This window comes from Notothenia coriiceps, unplaced genomic scaffold, assembly GCF_000735185.1.
Source record: "Notothenia coriiceps isolate Sejong01 unplaced genomic scaffold, NC01 NC01_scaffold00029494, whole genome shotgun sequence".
NCBI classification, from domain to species: domain Eukaryota; kingdom Metazoa; phylum Chordata; class Actinopteri; order Perciformes; family Nototheniidae; genus Notothenia; species Notothenia coriiceps.
Genome location: NW_011362195.1, coordinates 11,424 through 26,080, shown reverse-complemented (window position 1 = coordinate 26,080; position 14,657 = coordinate 11,424). Strand labels below are relative to the sequence as shown.

At 40.6% G+C, this 14,657-nt stretch overlaps 1 long non-coding RNA gene across 1 annotated transcript; it reads left to right on the top strand.

Annotated features, from left to right (window-relative positions):
• Window positions 1–7: 7 nt before the first annotated feature.
• On the top strand, window positions 8–7,266 carry LOC104958881 (uncharacterized). The gene is made up of 2 exons (XR_799802.1): window positions 8–512; window positions 6,094–7,266. It is a non-coding gene; the product is annotated as an uncharacterized lncRNA (long non-coding RNA).
• Window positions 7,267–14,657: the final 7,391 nt, after the last annotated feature.

Sequence of the window (14,657 nt, the reverse complement as noted above, 5' to 3'; positions counted from 1 at the left end):
TTACTGCCCACAGTCTCTTTGGTTTGGACCGCTATACAGGACAGATCAGAACACTTCGCTCATTCACAGAGACGGACGAGGCTGAGCATAAACTGCTCATACTGGTGAAAGACAATGGCAACGTTTCCCTGTCAGCAACAGCTACTGTGGTTGTTAAACTTGTGGAGCCCAGAGAGGCTTTTGCTGCTGCTGATGTTAAAAGTGCAACAAAGGATGATGAGGATAATAATGTGACTTTTTACCTGATGATAACTTTGGGCTCAGTCTCAACACTTTTTCTCATCAGTATCATCGTGCTGATTGCAATGCAGTGCTCTAAGTCCACAGACTATACTTCTAAATATCTACAAGAGACTAACTATGATGGGACACTGTGTCACAGCATCCAGTACAGATCTGGAGACAAGCGCTACATGTTAGTTGGACCCAGAATGAGTATAGGATCAACTATAGTCCCGGGCAGCCATGCCAACACACTGGTGCTCCCTGACAGGAGGGGAACATCTACAGAGGTAAGACCAAATATATTTTACGTTAAGTTATTATTTTCCTGTATATTATAGTAACCTTTTCCTTAGAAGTCGTGGCGTTGTTGTGAAATAGTGGTCAAAGCAGTTATTAAAAAAAGAAGATAATCTGCAAAAGTAAAGCACCCTTTTTTGTGACACTGAAGACACGGTTGCTTTCTTGAACAAGAGAACAACATCTTTCCCATCTTCCTTTTCTCCTTAACAAAATGAATACCTCTCAACGGTTTTGTTGTGTCTGTTCAGTATTTCATTACATCACACTTCTTCAGAACTTTGCTGTGAATTGACCAACTTAGACCCATCATAATTTGAGCTGTCATTTGTCCGTTTCAGGCCGCGTGTAGTTGTGTAATAATAGGTCATAAACTGGCCATGAAGCAGAGAAGCATCGTTTCATTGAGGTAGTGGTTTAACCTGGTGAAATAGGGAAAGGTTCATTTAAAAAAGGGAAGTTTCAAATTGTTCCAGTAACTACTGGGCCTTTGTGTTAACTTTCATTTGGAATCATAATATGGTTTGAGTCATACATGATGTATCTCTAATCCCTCAATTGAAAAATACACTATTCAGCCACATACATTTTTCAGGAGGGGTAAATAAATGATGTCTGATTCCACAGAAATGTATGTTTTTGTTGACTAACTAGTTACTGGAGGTCTGTGCTGGCTGATGTAGTGTAGGTGATTCAATGGTCCATGAATGGCTGCAGCTAAGACAGCCAGAGGGGGAGAGAGGGAGCCTGCAGCTGGTGTGTGGTGAATCACAATGTACAGCCTGTCAGGTGGGGCGTGCTCACTTTGCTTCAGCAGGGATCTTCAATCCTACAGTACTCCAAGTATAGACCACTATATGTTGAAATAATATGAATCTGATTGGCTTGTTGTGCTTTGGTCTTAAAGAATACAAGGCAGTGATGTATAAGTGTGTGCACCGTTCATATTATACACATCAGCTTCACCCTTTGTCTGACAAAAAAATAGGTCATATTTCACCACACGTGTGTAGGTCTGCATGCTCGGCTTCTGGGCTGATTATATGCCGAACACAGTGCGTTGCCCATAGCAACACATGAGGAGATCCACCTCTACTGGTTTCCACAGAGTAGCATGCGCTCAGTGGTCTTAGCAACAGCAGCAAAAGAGGATGAGGGAGGGAGGGAGGGAAAGAGAGAGCAGTAGAGGTGGGGGAGGGGAAGTGGCTTTTCTACGGCTAATCTATAGACATCTCACAATATTTAATGAAAATGGGTTTATTTAGATAGAAACACATGGATTATAACAGTTAAATCTCCATTGTAAATCATGCAACAGATGGGGAAGATATCGAAGCAATAGGGAAGGCGGGAATATTTGAGCTTCTAATTAGATATTTTATAGTGAGGAGATAATCTGTTCTCTCAACAACTGGGTCAACCTTAGCTTTCCTACATAGAAAATGACTGTATGAAGAACAATTCAATTAACAAATCAAAGTTGGCTCTGTTGAAAGCTACTGGAATATTTTGACACCCTTTGACATAAAGATGAAAGTGGACTATGAATGCAGGAAAGGAGAGGATGAATTCAGATTGAGTGTAAGGCAGCAGCTCGGCTGGAGTAGAGCCTAAACACACTTCTGCTGCATGTGTGGAAGTGTGCATATTTTGTGTGCCCATGTGTGTGTGTGAGATAAAACTGTGTGTTTTGCAAAATAGCGGCAGTGCTAAGCTGTGCCTGGACAGCAGATGCCCCGAAAAGATTGATTGAATTGTAATTAAACATGAGTGCATTCCATTACACCTAAAAAGTACAGGGTGATGTCAGTGGAGGACATTGGTGAGCTCTGGTTAAACTGTGAGTAGAACAATGTCCTACTGAATTATGTATCACTGCAATGTTGTTACTTTATCATGGCATTTTGGGGGAGAATGGATGATTTACAACCAGGGTCACGAGTTGCATTCAGATACAAGCACATGTGCTGCGCTTTAGTCTGATAAATCAACACATGCATATCGTTGTTTGCCCTGTTGACAACGTGCAGATCCGCACAAGTGTCAAGCAAGCGGCTCCATTTTAAAATGTACTTCTGATGTTTGTAATTTCTGAACCTGATATAAAACATTTAAGCAGACTAAACTGAAAGGAGCATTTATCTCAAGTAATATATTCATCCTAGTACAACGCCATCATTGTATATTCCTACTATTTTTACTCTGCATGCTCTCTTCAGCGGGGGTGTGGCTGCTTGCTCCAGTGCCTTTGTCAGTGTGCTCGGCTGGATTTGAAGATCTGTGCAATTGTGTTTGCATGCTGAGTGTCTGCACTGAAAATCATTCACAGTGCAATGAACCTTGTGTTATGTGTGTCTGTGTATGTTGTCTTTGTTAAGTGATTGAGAACATTTCCCTCATATTCAGAGTCAGAGGGAGAGAGCAAGAAAACCAGCTAAATGTTAAAGGAGAGAGGACGCAGCTGTTACAAATTGTATACTGTAATGTCAACAACTTGACATCTGCATTAACCTGGATTATATGTAAACTTTCCAAATGTGTTGACTTCGATTCTAGAACTATTTCTACTTTTCATTTGTTTGTCTTTCTTTCTCTCCCCTACAAACATAATTTAGGCTTTCTTTGGTTAGAAACTCCAATATGAATGTCCCTCTCTGAGAGATCTTGCATTGTAGTACACACTGTTCTATTGTGCCTCTATCTCTGTTCTGTTTTAGGCAGAAGCTTTTCCTTTTTTCGTCTATGTCTCCTCACTATTTCTCTCCTCCTTCTTTACCCTCCATGTTAATATCACCCTCAGTTTTTGCCCCTCCCCCCTCCCACTCTTGGCCTAATTGTCTCACTTTTATATCTCTGTCCTTCGTTTACTCTTTCACATATGCTATCCTTTCATGTCCCCCTATCGTCTTTTGTCTCTTTCTTCCAGTCTCTCCCCTCTCTGGTTCTGCCACATGCTTTCTAGCTCTATGTTGCTGTGCCTCATGCCTGTAGGGTAGTGGCTGTGGATGCTGCATGCTGTTGTGTGTCAGTAGGGCATATTCTCTCTTATTGCTCCAGCTTTGTTGAAGGATGGCACAACTCACATTGAGGTCAGCAGCAGTGATGGTAATCAAATGTATATACACACACACACACACACACACACACACACACACACACACACACACACACACACACACACACACACACACACACAGACACACAGTAGTGCACAGCAAAAACATGCTACTATCGTTATGTTCACAGTTCACACGTGTACGCTTGTGCTCAGAGACACATGCTCACAACAACACATCACACTTACTCACAAATGCCTAATCCACTTTATTGAAGGGCACTTTCACAGAAGAAAGGGGGCTGGGAGAAAATAGAGCACAAGCAGAGCATGCTCCCTTGGTGATATAGTGACTCGCAGAGAGAAAGAAACACGCATCCACTGTGAGACATTTACCATGTTAAAATCAGATGCCCTGCCTGGTCTGAACATGTTTCTTAGGATACCATATCTCTATCATTTTAGTCATTATTCTGAATGATGTTTTAAAAAGGGGAAGATGTACCAAAAAGCATCTTTCTCAACACATTGTATCCATCACAGACCAAACTGTCCCCATAAACACAAGACAAAGTACAAAGCTCCCACGTTAAATAATGCTACCAGACCCATGTCACACTAACTGATGTTCAATACTGCAGTAACTATATGCTGTCTGTATACTACATTAAATTAATGCATGGTTAAAGATGCTAGTTTGAACTATGTTATTAAGTAGCACCTTTCTCCCTACTGTTGTATTTTGCAAACTTCTAGTCACCGACCTCTCATTGTGTGAAATTTCACACAAATGTGTAATTGTCCACATACATGTCGTTCATGTGCAAACGGGGAGAGAAGTAAAGGAAATCTATAGACTACACCTTTTAGATATACATTTAAGTAAACATTTTTAAAGCAAATACATTTTGTTTAAGTCATCCTAAAGAACAAAACATAAAAAACAAAATTGAAAGGAAAATTACAGCAGACTAGGCTAAAAAGAAAAGTGTTGAGGTGGTCTGGTCATTGTGTCCTTTGTTATTCACTAATATTAACACCCAGGTAACCATACTGCGTTAACTCAGAGTGCTAGTAAGAATGGCTGTGAGTATTGTGACCAGAGCGTTATTTTTTACAAATTAAGATGAAGAGGCTCTTCAGATGGAAGAAGGGAGATGGTATATCAAGTTTGGTTGTTGACTTTTATCATGGCATTATGTTGACAAGTTCAATAAATACCTGCTGTTTTAGGTCATATTGTATTGTGTTAGATAAGCGGCATATTGTCCAGATTCTGCTGAACATTTTGTTATCTGGACTGATACTGTGCCTGATTGTGTGTGTGTCTGTCAGCTTTTCTACTTTGCAGACCTTTCAGGTGAATCAGGAGGTTGTTAATGTGAATGTCAGCAAGCAGGCACTGCAGCAGCGCAGCTTATAGTATTTGGTCAATAAAGTGTTTGTACATCACCGTGTGGTGCTCTGCTTTGAAGGCAGAGTTGCAGAGAACGGTAGGGCAAAGTAAAACCTCTCTTTCTATATCAAGTTAAACTGTAAACTACTATTTATTTGTGTTAAAAAATTATGTATTCTGGGCCTTGAACTTTAAGTCTGATTTATCCACATCTTTAAATCCTGTGCTTTTCTGTGAATTGATGCCAGTTTTATCTGTAATGCACTGCATGCAGATCTAGTCCTTTTTGCCTCTGGATTAAAAGGGCAATATCAGAGTCAGAAAGCAAAACATGTCTTTTTGGGCTGATGGAACAACTGTGGGCCAAGACTCCCTGGCAATGCTCCTTTTGCTCTTGTCATTAGAACATGCCATGTGTGGCCCAGGCTAGTCCCTGCAGTATATGGGTCAAACAGCCTCTTTCATCCTGACTCATACATTTCATTTTTTTTTTAACTTATTTTGTGTCTGTGTCTATCTATTTGCATGATAGCAAAATGTAAGGACACAAATAGTATGTATTTGTAATTATTCTTCTGTCTCGCTCCTATTTCTTTCAAGCCTGATCTCGTGTGGGAATAGGGCTGACCCCTTTCTCCTCTCCACCACTCGGTTATATAAACCCTCAGTTTCATTACGTCTCAGTGCATTGACTCATGGCGTGGTGAGTCCTTTAGGTTGGACCTTGACACTCACATTAGAATCACTTCACTGCAGCCAAATCAAGGCTTTTCTCCAGGGTGCTAACAACATCTTCCTATATCAGCAATCATATGTATCTCTAATAATTAGAACCAAGGTGCGCTCACTTTTTTCAAGTTTCATTTTAAATGCCAGATGACATGAGCTTAGCTCAAGGTGCTGCATTATGCCAATCTACTCACTTGTTTTATTTTTGAATGAACACATCTCTTAATAATGTAGTCATTTACCAGAAATAATATTAATACAATGAAAGCTTATAGAAACAGGTAAGCCTAGCTATACATGTCTGTCTGATGTAATAACCAGTGCTTGATAGTTAGGCCTGTGCAAAGATTAAATGTTTTTTTTTGTCTTTTTTTTTTTTTTGAATCAACAGAGATCAGAACAGATGTAGGTCTGCACTTGTTTGGCATCGGTGCTCATACAGCCACAACATCTGCTGCTGTGCTTAGGTCATCAGCGCTTGCCTGGAGGATTGAACAGAGTGAGCAGCCATTGCAAGGCTGCAAGCAAGACAGACTGCTATTAAGTGGAAAACAAGTGAGGACCCAGTTGTTTGAAAATCCCCTTAAAGGTCACACTGATGAGAACCTAAAAGCATCCTAAGTCCTGAGATCTAGATTTATGTAGGGGATTGTGATCTCTGATTGATAACATCTATTAATGGGTGAGGGAAATCCAGATCAGCAGTTTAGACATTGGATGCAGTCTACGTAAGAGGATTGTCTTCTTACAGCAGTATCCTGCACCGCTCACTGTGGAGTAGAGGGGGTATAAGGCCACAGTTGCCATACATATGTCTGCTTAAATACCGTATGTTGTATTTATTACTGGCAATGCATGGATGGGATCAGATGTTAGCTATTAAATGTATCCAGTCTCTAACGGCAGGCCTCCTCATCCCCCGGTGACCTTTTACCCCCAGACTAATGCCCGTATTAAGCATCTTGTGTAATTTCCTCACCTTGTTTTAAGCTGAATTGTATTTCTCTGAACGTTGCACGTTTCTGTTTATAAATCTTAATAGTGTTTGTTTAGTTACAAGTCTTTTTAAAAAAAAACAATAATGTCTGAAAACTGCTGAACAACTTGATATTTATTTCCAAGTATGTTGAATTAGTTATATACGTGTTCATCAAGTGGCCTGGTTTTGTAGTATGATTAATAAACCATGAAAACATTGTCAGCGTTGTATTCACAAAAATATAAATGTGTTGATCTGTGGTCTTGATTGTTCTAGTATGTTTCAATAGTTGTATATAGAGAGATCTGGTCTGAGCATAACTTGCCTATGAGAGCTAACACTGATATGTATTTCATGTAAAGAGCACATTGCTTCTGTAGGTTCAACATAACTGAACATGTGGGGGTTTCAGCAATTGCATGACCCTGTAGCAAGATTGTACAACAAGGCAGTTTAATAAAAGCAATGATATGCATTTCAAATGAAATGCAAAAGCATAAATATGTGGTCAGTATTGTATTTATATAAGTCACAGTGTGTGTTCAAGTGATATTGATACTGTTATGTAAAGGGAAGCCTGTTTTTAACACAAACTAAAGCTATAGCCTGAAATGTCTTATCTGTTTTCTCCTTATTTAAAAAAATTGTCTGAACATCATTTGGCTCCTTCTGGTCATATTTTTGAGTGAGCACCAATGAGCTGTTATGTACAGTGGGTGAGTCATCTCATCCCACATGTAGCTTTTCATTTTGTGAAGTTGGTCTGCTGTGTTTATTTTTAAAATGAACCATCTGCCATGCAAACATGAAATCAGGAATTTTGGCAGTTAGTGTCATTGCTAAAATGCTGTCATGATATTAGGGAGATTTGTTTCTGTGATGCCCTGTAGCCACACACACTTGCGTTCTGTACGAGGATGTTTACACGTGTGCCGATAGCTAAGTGTTCTTCCACGTTTCCCGCCATCTTATCTAGTGGGTGTGTAGAGTATGAAAAACAATGAGACATGGGTGTGGAAGATGTGTGTTAGTGCTGTACGCCTGACTCATATCCCACTCTCTCCTCCCTCCGTCTTCCTCTGCCTTTGTTCCCATTATCACTTCCACACTCTCATCCAGTCTAGTGTGCAGTCCTTCTCATCTTCACCTTTAATTAACTCCTTTTCATTTGCTGGTTTCTTTTTATTTTCATATATCTTCTTCGAGCTCATTTTTACACAAAGAATATTTCTCAGATTTTCTCCATCCCTCCCCTCCTCCACCCTGATCTCCTCCAGCTGGTACTCTCTCTTATGCCCCCTCCTGTCTCTTCACGTAATAACATTTTGATAGAAAATGGCTGACGTCTTGTGGAGGCTGTGTTACTCTACCCCACGTTCTCTCGGACATCTCTTTTTCATCTAGGTCTTTAAGTCTTAGTTTGGTTACTAATTGCTATTGGAAAACAGCATTGTCCGTTATTCTTTATTCCATCATGCTTCCTCCCTTCTCATCTCTCTTTCTGACCACAGAGACAGCCTCTCCTCTCCACACTACCCCCTCTCTCAGTAGAAACTGGAGCTATGGGTAGAGATGAATATGTTAGAGCACCTTTCTCTCTCTCAACCTTGAAACTTCAAACAAAAGTCGAGGGAATGGCCAAAACTAAAATATCTGGCTCATCACAGCCTCAGGCCTAGAGCAAAAGATGAAGGTGAACCTATTCCCTCTAATTGTAAGTGTGTGTGTCCTGTATTAATATTGTTTTTTAACTGAATTGACAGAACAATTGTGAAGGGCTACTTCATATATGCAGCGTGAGAACTGTCAGAGATACTGAAAGCCATGGCCTTATCAAAGATATTCAATGATGTTATCAAAATAGGCTTTTAATAATAATAATAGATTACATTTGTAATGCGCCTTTCAAGAGACCCAAGGCCGCTTTACATGGTGAACAAACAAACAAACAAAGGGGGCAAATAATAATGTAATAAATAGCAGTAGGAGTGGAAGCAGGGGGACTGTGATGGGTTAGGGGTCAAAGGCCATGGTGAACAGGTGAGTCTTTAATGATGACTTGAAGATATCCAGGGAAGCAGCATTGCGGATCTCTGCAGGAAGCGCATTCCAGATGGGGGGGGGGCCGCAACACTGAACGCCCAGTTCAGTGTTGGAGGCGAGAGCGGGGGATGGAGAGCAGGCCCGTGTCTGAGGACCGCAGACTCCAAGAAGGGGTTGGCGACGCTTGCGGCTACACAGTTCAGAGCGGAGCAGGCTAGCTGCAGAGCATAGTCCAAAGCGCGATGTAGGGATGGAGGAGGTCCGATAAGTACTGGGGGGCGAGGGCATGGAGAGACTTGTAAGTGAGGAGGAGTGTTTTGTACTGAATCCGGGATTTGACCGGCAGCCAGTGAAGGTGGATGAGGGTGGGGGTGATGTGTTGCCAGGGCTTGGTGCGGGTGAGAAGCCTGGCGGCAGAGTTCTGGACGTATTGGAGCCAGGGCTTTGTTAGGAACCCCGGACAGGACTCCATTGCAATGGTCGAGGCGGGAGGTGATGGAAGCGTGTATTAAATGTTTTTGAGGTGGTAGAAAGCCGATTTGGTGACAGATTTGATGTGCGCCTGGAAGGAGAGGGTGGCGTCCAGGATGACTTCAACTGGTCTATTGTTTTTTAATACCATAGGTTTCAATATTGCCTCTCAACTTTTCTTTTATTTGAACCTATGCTCTATGCACTGAGCAATTAAGGTCATTTTGCACCATATGTACTATATGATACATGTTGTTGTGTATGAGTCTTTATTGAGGGTGTGCATTTCATCAGGTCTCATTGAAAGATAAGGCTCTACTCCTGGATCCTGGTGTGCAGCCTTGTGCCTAATGTATAGGTTTGGTGTGTGTGTATGAGAGAGTTGCACTACCAGTCAAGTGACAATTACACATGATTTTTTACAGAGTATCAGTTATAAAGTAAATATAGTTAGAATTGATATATAATTAGTGCCTTTTGGGGATTTGAGTAAAATCATATAGCCTTATATATAACGTATATGTAATCTGATTTAAGGTAATCTCCAAATGTCAGGGTATGATGTTTTTGGTTGAACTACAAATCACACTTGTTTATTTCAGATGATGACATTTTAGTCTTACAATTGCATTTGATACTCTTAGACTGTAGTTAGCCGCCCATAATAGTTTCATACTTGCAGAGTCAGGGTATTAGAGGATGAGAACATGCTTAATTGCATACTTAGTTTTGCAGATTTGTAAATGAAGGTGTCATTACGTTGTGTTTTTAGTTGCAATCAAGTGTTTGTGTCTCTGAGTCTTTGTCGCTCATCTCATTAAGCTTTTAACTATCAGTCCAGGTCTCAGTGGCTCTAAGGTACATTTTGGTTGTGTTTAGCTGTTACAAGATATATCGATAAGAAACACTTTTAAAGAAAATGTAATGTTCCACACCTGACACTAGGCTAGATGATCTATGCATCACATTCCAGATAATGAGGGGAGAATCTCTTTAACGTGAGTAGAGGAGCCAAACAAGAGAAGATAGACACATCAAAGGGTGTTAAAAAAAGAAAGAAAACCAAAACAACAAGGAGTTTGGTCTGCTTGTTTACAGACTACAGGAAATGGGGTCTTTGCAATAAGACTAGATCATAATTGTTCCCTAAGCCCTTGTTTACTCCCTTATGTTCAACTTAATCCTGATTCACTTTGCTTTGTCCTATAACTGTGAACTAGAGAAAATGAACTGGTAGTGTTTCTTATGAAGCGAATATGTGAAAGAAAATAAGAAAAAGAAAGAAGAATACTCAGTGAGCAGTAAAACTGAAATATGTTGCGATCCAGCCCTGCAGTACATATCCCTAGAACATTATATCTCCATAGCTGTATGGTTAGTAACTAAAACATGATCAGTGTTTCTTCAGGCGTTACAAATATGAAATTCCTGTCGAAGCCTTCTTCTATTCTGCTGCTGCTGCTGTCAGTATCCCCACTTGCCCTGGATTAAGGCCTCTGCAAAGTGTGTACAGTAATAATTCTATGTTACTCCTCTAATGCGATTAAGTGGAATCATCTTAATGATGCCATGAGGAGAAGCTTTGACAGGACAACAGAGAGAAAGCTAGGATGACACTCACCTTTAAATCTCAGACTTATGTGCAGACTGCTTATTATTTATTTTTCGTTCTGCTATTGTTATTCTGTATAAACGTTGGCCTGATTGAGGTGATACTAACCTTAATGTCTCTGCATGTCGGAAGCCTTGCCAGCATTTGTAACACACACATATTTAAATTGCACACTCATGGTGCACTTAACACACTAACCACATACTAAAAAGCTTCTGTTGCTACACATGCTAGTGGGATGTCCATGTAGGTGTTTAAGTTTTGATGCTGATGAGAGTGGAAGATTGTGTTTGCTATTCTCGGAGACCGGCAGCAACAGAGCCCAGGCTTAAATCTTAAATGATTGCTCGGCGAGTCATTATTTTTATAAATAGTTCTCTTTCTGCGGGAAGTGGAGCAACTCCAAAAGCCATTTCAGCTGTTTCCATCAGATTCTCCGCAGGCCAGCACTCTCCTCTATTATTCAGACCTTTTTTTTTTTTAAAGAAATGGGCCAAGCCCTAGCGCATCAGGCCTGCACCTGCATTGCACTTCACATGCAGCACTGCCTGCTGCGTATACTGCATAACTGATAAGAAACTAAAAATAGACATTACACAATGCTACATCAATACATGTAGGTGTAGTTTGCTAATGTATGCGAAATATAAGTGTGTGTGTGTGTGTGTGTGTGTGTGTGTGTGTGTGTGTGTGTGTGTGTGTGTGTGTGTGCGCGTGTGTGCGCGTGTGTGTGTATACACTAAGCTTTATAGTTGCAGTTGTGTAATTGCTCGTAATATGTGAATGATATAAAGTATAGAGCTCCCTATAAAGGATATTCTGCATAGTCTTCAGTCATGGCTGATGGATTTATCTCTCGGCTATTCCCTTTTTGTTTTGATATGTATCAGGCTGGGTGGGAATGTGCAGGTATTGTTAGGAACATCCACATCTCCATCCCCATCTAAGAAGGAGGACATTTTAATTTCCGCAGGCAGAGGAAATGTGCGGCAGACACCAAGGCTGCTAGTATCTCACTACCCCAAATATAATGTTTTGGAGTGTGTGAGCATTCTAATCTGATATGAGGTTATGAGCAGTGCCTGCCTCTAACATCAGTCTGTCTGTGGAAACTGCTATAGAGAAAAAAGAGAGGGGTAAAAAAGCCCCCCCTTGTGGCGAAAAGTATAAATGACATGCCTTTTTCTTTTGTCCCTTATGTTTGTCTGTGTGTCAATACATTCAATTATTTAGCATGATGCCACTCTGTATGGGGCAGTCTATTGACTGGTATTGTTATTGAGTTTTCTGTGTTAGTATTGATCCACAGAAAGCTGATCCTGTCCCATTTTTCGTGCTGATTAAAGCCAACACAACCTATTCTCTCCCCCTCAGTGAACAGTTTGATTGTCAAATCTAGGTTATCCATGCCTGACTATGAAGCTAGATTTATTCTTAATCCCATGAAAAAAATAGTTTGGTTCAGCCTGTCTCTGTGCTTGACTGGGAATAAGAGATTGAGATAGAGAGAGAGAGAATAGAAGAGAAAGAGAGTAGCGAGGGGGACCTTATATTAAATGTTTGTAACAATGTGGAACATGTATGCACTTTAGACAAATGTAACGCGTATATTTGGTTATGATTAGCTCAAAGTATATACCCTGTCCTTGGCATATGTGCTCACAAAGATGGGTGCGGTGTAGGGGGGTGCAGGGAGGGGCGCTGACGGCTGCATCTGCGTCACCATGGATACAATAGGGGGGGTAGTGAATCTATTACGGGTACACCCTGTGAAAGCAGAGATCCATCAGACACTGCCTTTGTCTCCAGGCACAATGTTGAGCCAATCAGAGTGTCCATTACAGTCACATTGATTCTAGCTGACCAATCAGATTCCCATGCTAGCTTTGCTGCTTCCAAAGCCTGTTTTACATCCTGTTTTATTGACATTTTTGATTAATGGTCTACTGTTGCAAAGTAAACCTTGAAAGTACCCCTGCTTCTACATGCTTTTAGCTATATTTGATGATTTTAAAATAAATATATATGAGATACATTTGGACATTTTAAGTTATGTACAATTCATGGACACATAGTTTCTCTTTTTGTTTATCTCTTTTACCATTACCATGTCACACTCACACCTCTTGTATACACAGAAATATATGAACACCACACAAACCCTGAGGATTCCTTCCTGCAGTTAAACTCTATATAGATGCTTTCCATGAATGACTATATTCATTGTTATAAGTTTATTAACTCACCCTGTCTGTTTAATTTGTGTAACAACTGAAATTGTAATAGCAGGATTTTAAAATGATGTTTATATATTATTTCTAAATTCAACGTTTATATTGTGGAAACACATTGAGGCAGTAACCTCATTTTCAATAAAGCTGAAATCATTTTTAATCCAAGACTGAAAAGAGCACAACAAAATGTGAATTCTAAGACGAAATGGAGGTAATAAATTAAACAAAAAAGGTAAATAATTACATAAATGAATAAGCGTATTGTAAGCAATGGCTACCGTTTGAAAGAGAGGCAACAAAACAACATACATGGTAACAGTCCATCAACTTGTGAAGAAACAAACAAAGGGTTGTTTAGAAAATGTATAAACAATATTAGGCCTGTGTGCCGAGTTAAAATGTAAATATCTCCTTCATTAAGCGGTGACAGCTCATCAAATAGAACCTCAACAACACGCTGTTTCTCGTCTGTTATTTTACAGTAGAGTAACTCATTATGTGATTTGTGGGCATTGTGCCATTACTTTCCAAATGAGTGAACACTATGTTGGTGTGCCTCAAGTTTTATCTCTAGGGTATGTGCACGTGTGTGTGTGTTTGGGCAAGCTCCATATTGCTGTGTCCTGGTTTTCATTTTGTTCCGGCTCATGTTTCCCTGGACCCGCCCCTGTCCTACTTACTCCAGAAACCAGTGCAGTTGCAGATTTGGAAGTAAATGATTAAGTGATAGTTGGATTAAATACTAGGAGTGATTTATCGTCCCCAATCTCCCTTTCTCTCTCCCTTTCTCTCTCTGTCTTTGTATCATTGCTGATGTTCAGGTGTTAACCTCTGGCATCTGGTCACGTATAGCTGTTGGTGTGCATGCCAGTGTGAGTCTAGTGGTCTAGTAGAGTACTATTTGTGTGGGGTTCATACAAAGTCATAAAAAAGCACATTTCTAAAATCAAATGCTGCATGAGTCGTATCGTATCACAGCTGTTTATCAGAGAGTCGCCAGAAATAATGCCCCTTTTAAATAAGGCTCTGCACAAAGGAAAAGAAAAACAAAGATTACATCTAGACAAAAAGCATGATATATAAATGGAGGGTTAGTACTGAGTGAAACAGAAACATGCACAGGGAGTAGGTTGCCCCCTTGTGCCGTGATGAGCTCTGCTCCACACAGAAATAGCTAAATGACATCAGTGCCTCGTCACACAAAGCAGGATGTACTGTAGTGTGCAGACTGTAGGAGTGGGGGTGGTCCCCAGAGCCCTGGACCAGAGAGGGTACAGTGGGTTGGGCCTGGCTGGATGCAAAGGTCAGGCTCTCTGTGGGGCTGTGGGGGTGGAACGAGAAGCCGGCGCTGCTGCTAAAGTGAATATGTCATATAGTGAATATGCTACTGCAGTGCTACATTATCAATGCATGAGCAGCACAACTGCAACTATGGACAGCCTGGTATTAGGTGTTTTTGAGAGTGTGTGTGTGTGTGTGTGTGTGTGTGTGTGTGTGTGTGTGTGTGTGTGTGTGTGTGTGCTACTATATACATACGACTATACGTACTACTTAAGGTGCTACTCTATACTTGGACATGTCCTGTAATTCAATTACTCATGCACTGGGAGCTGCAC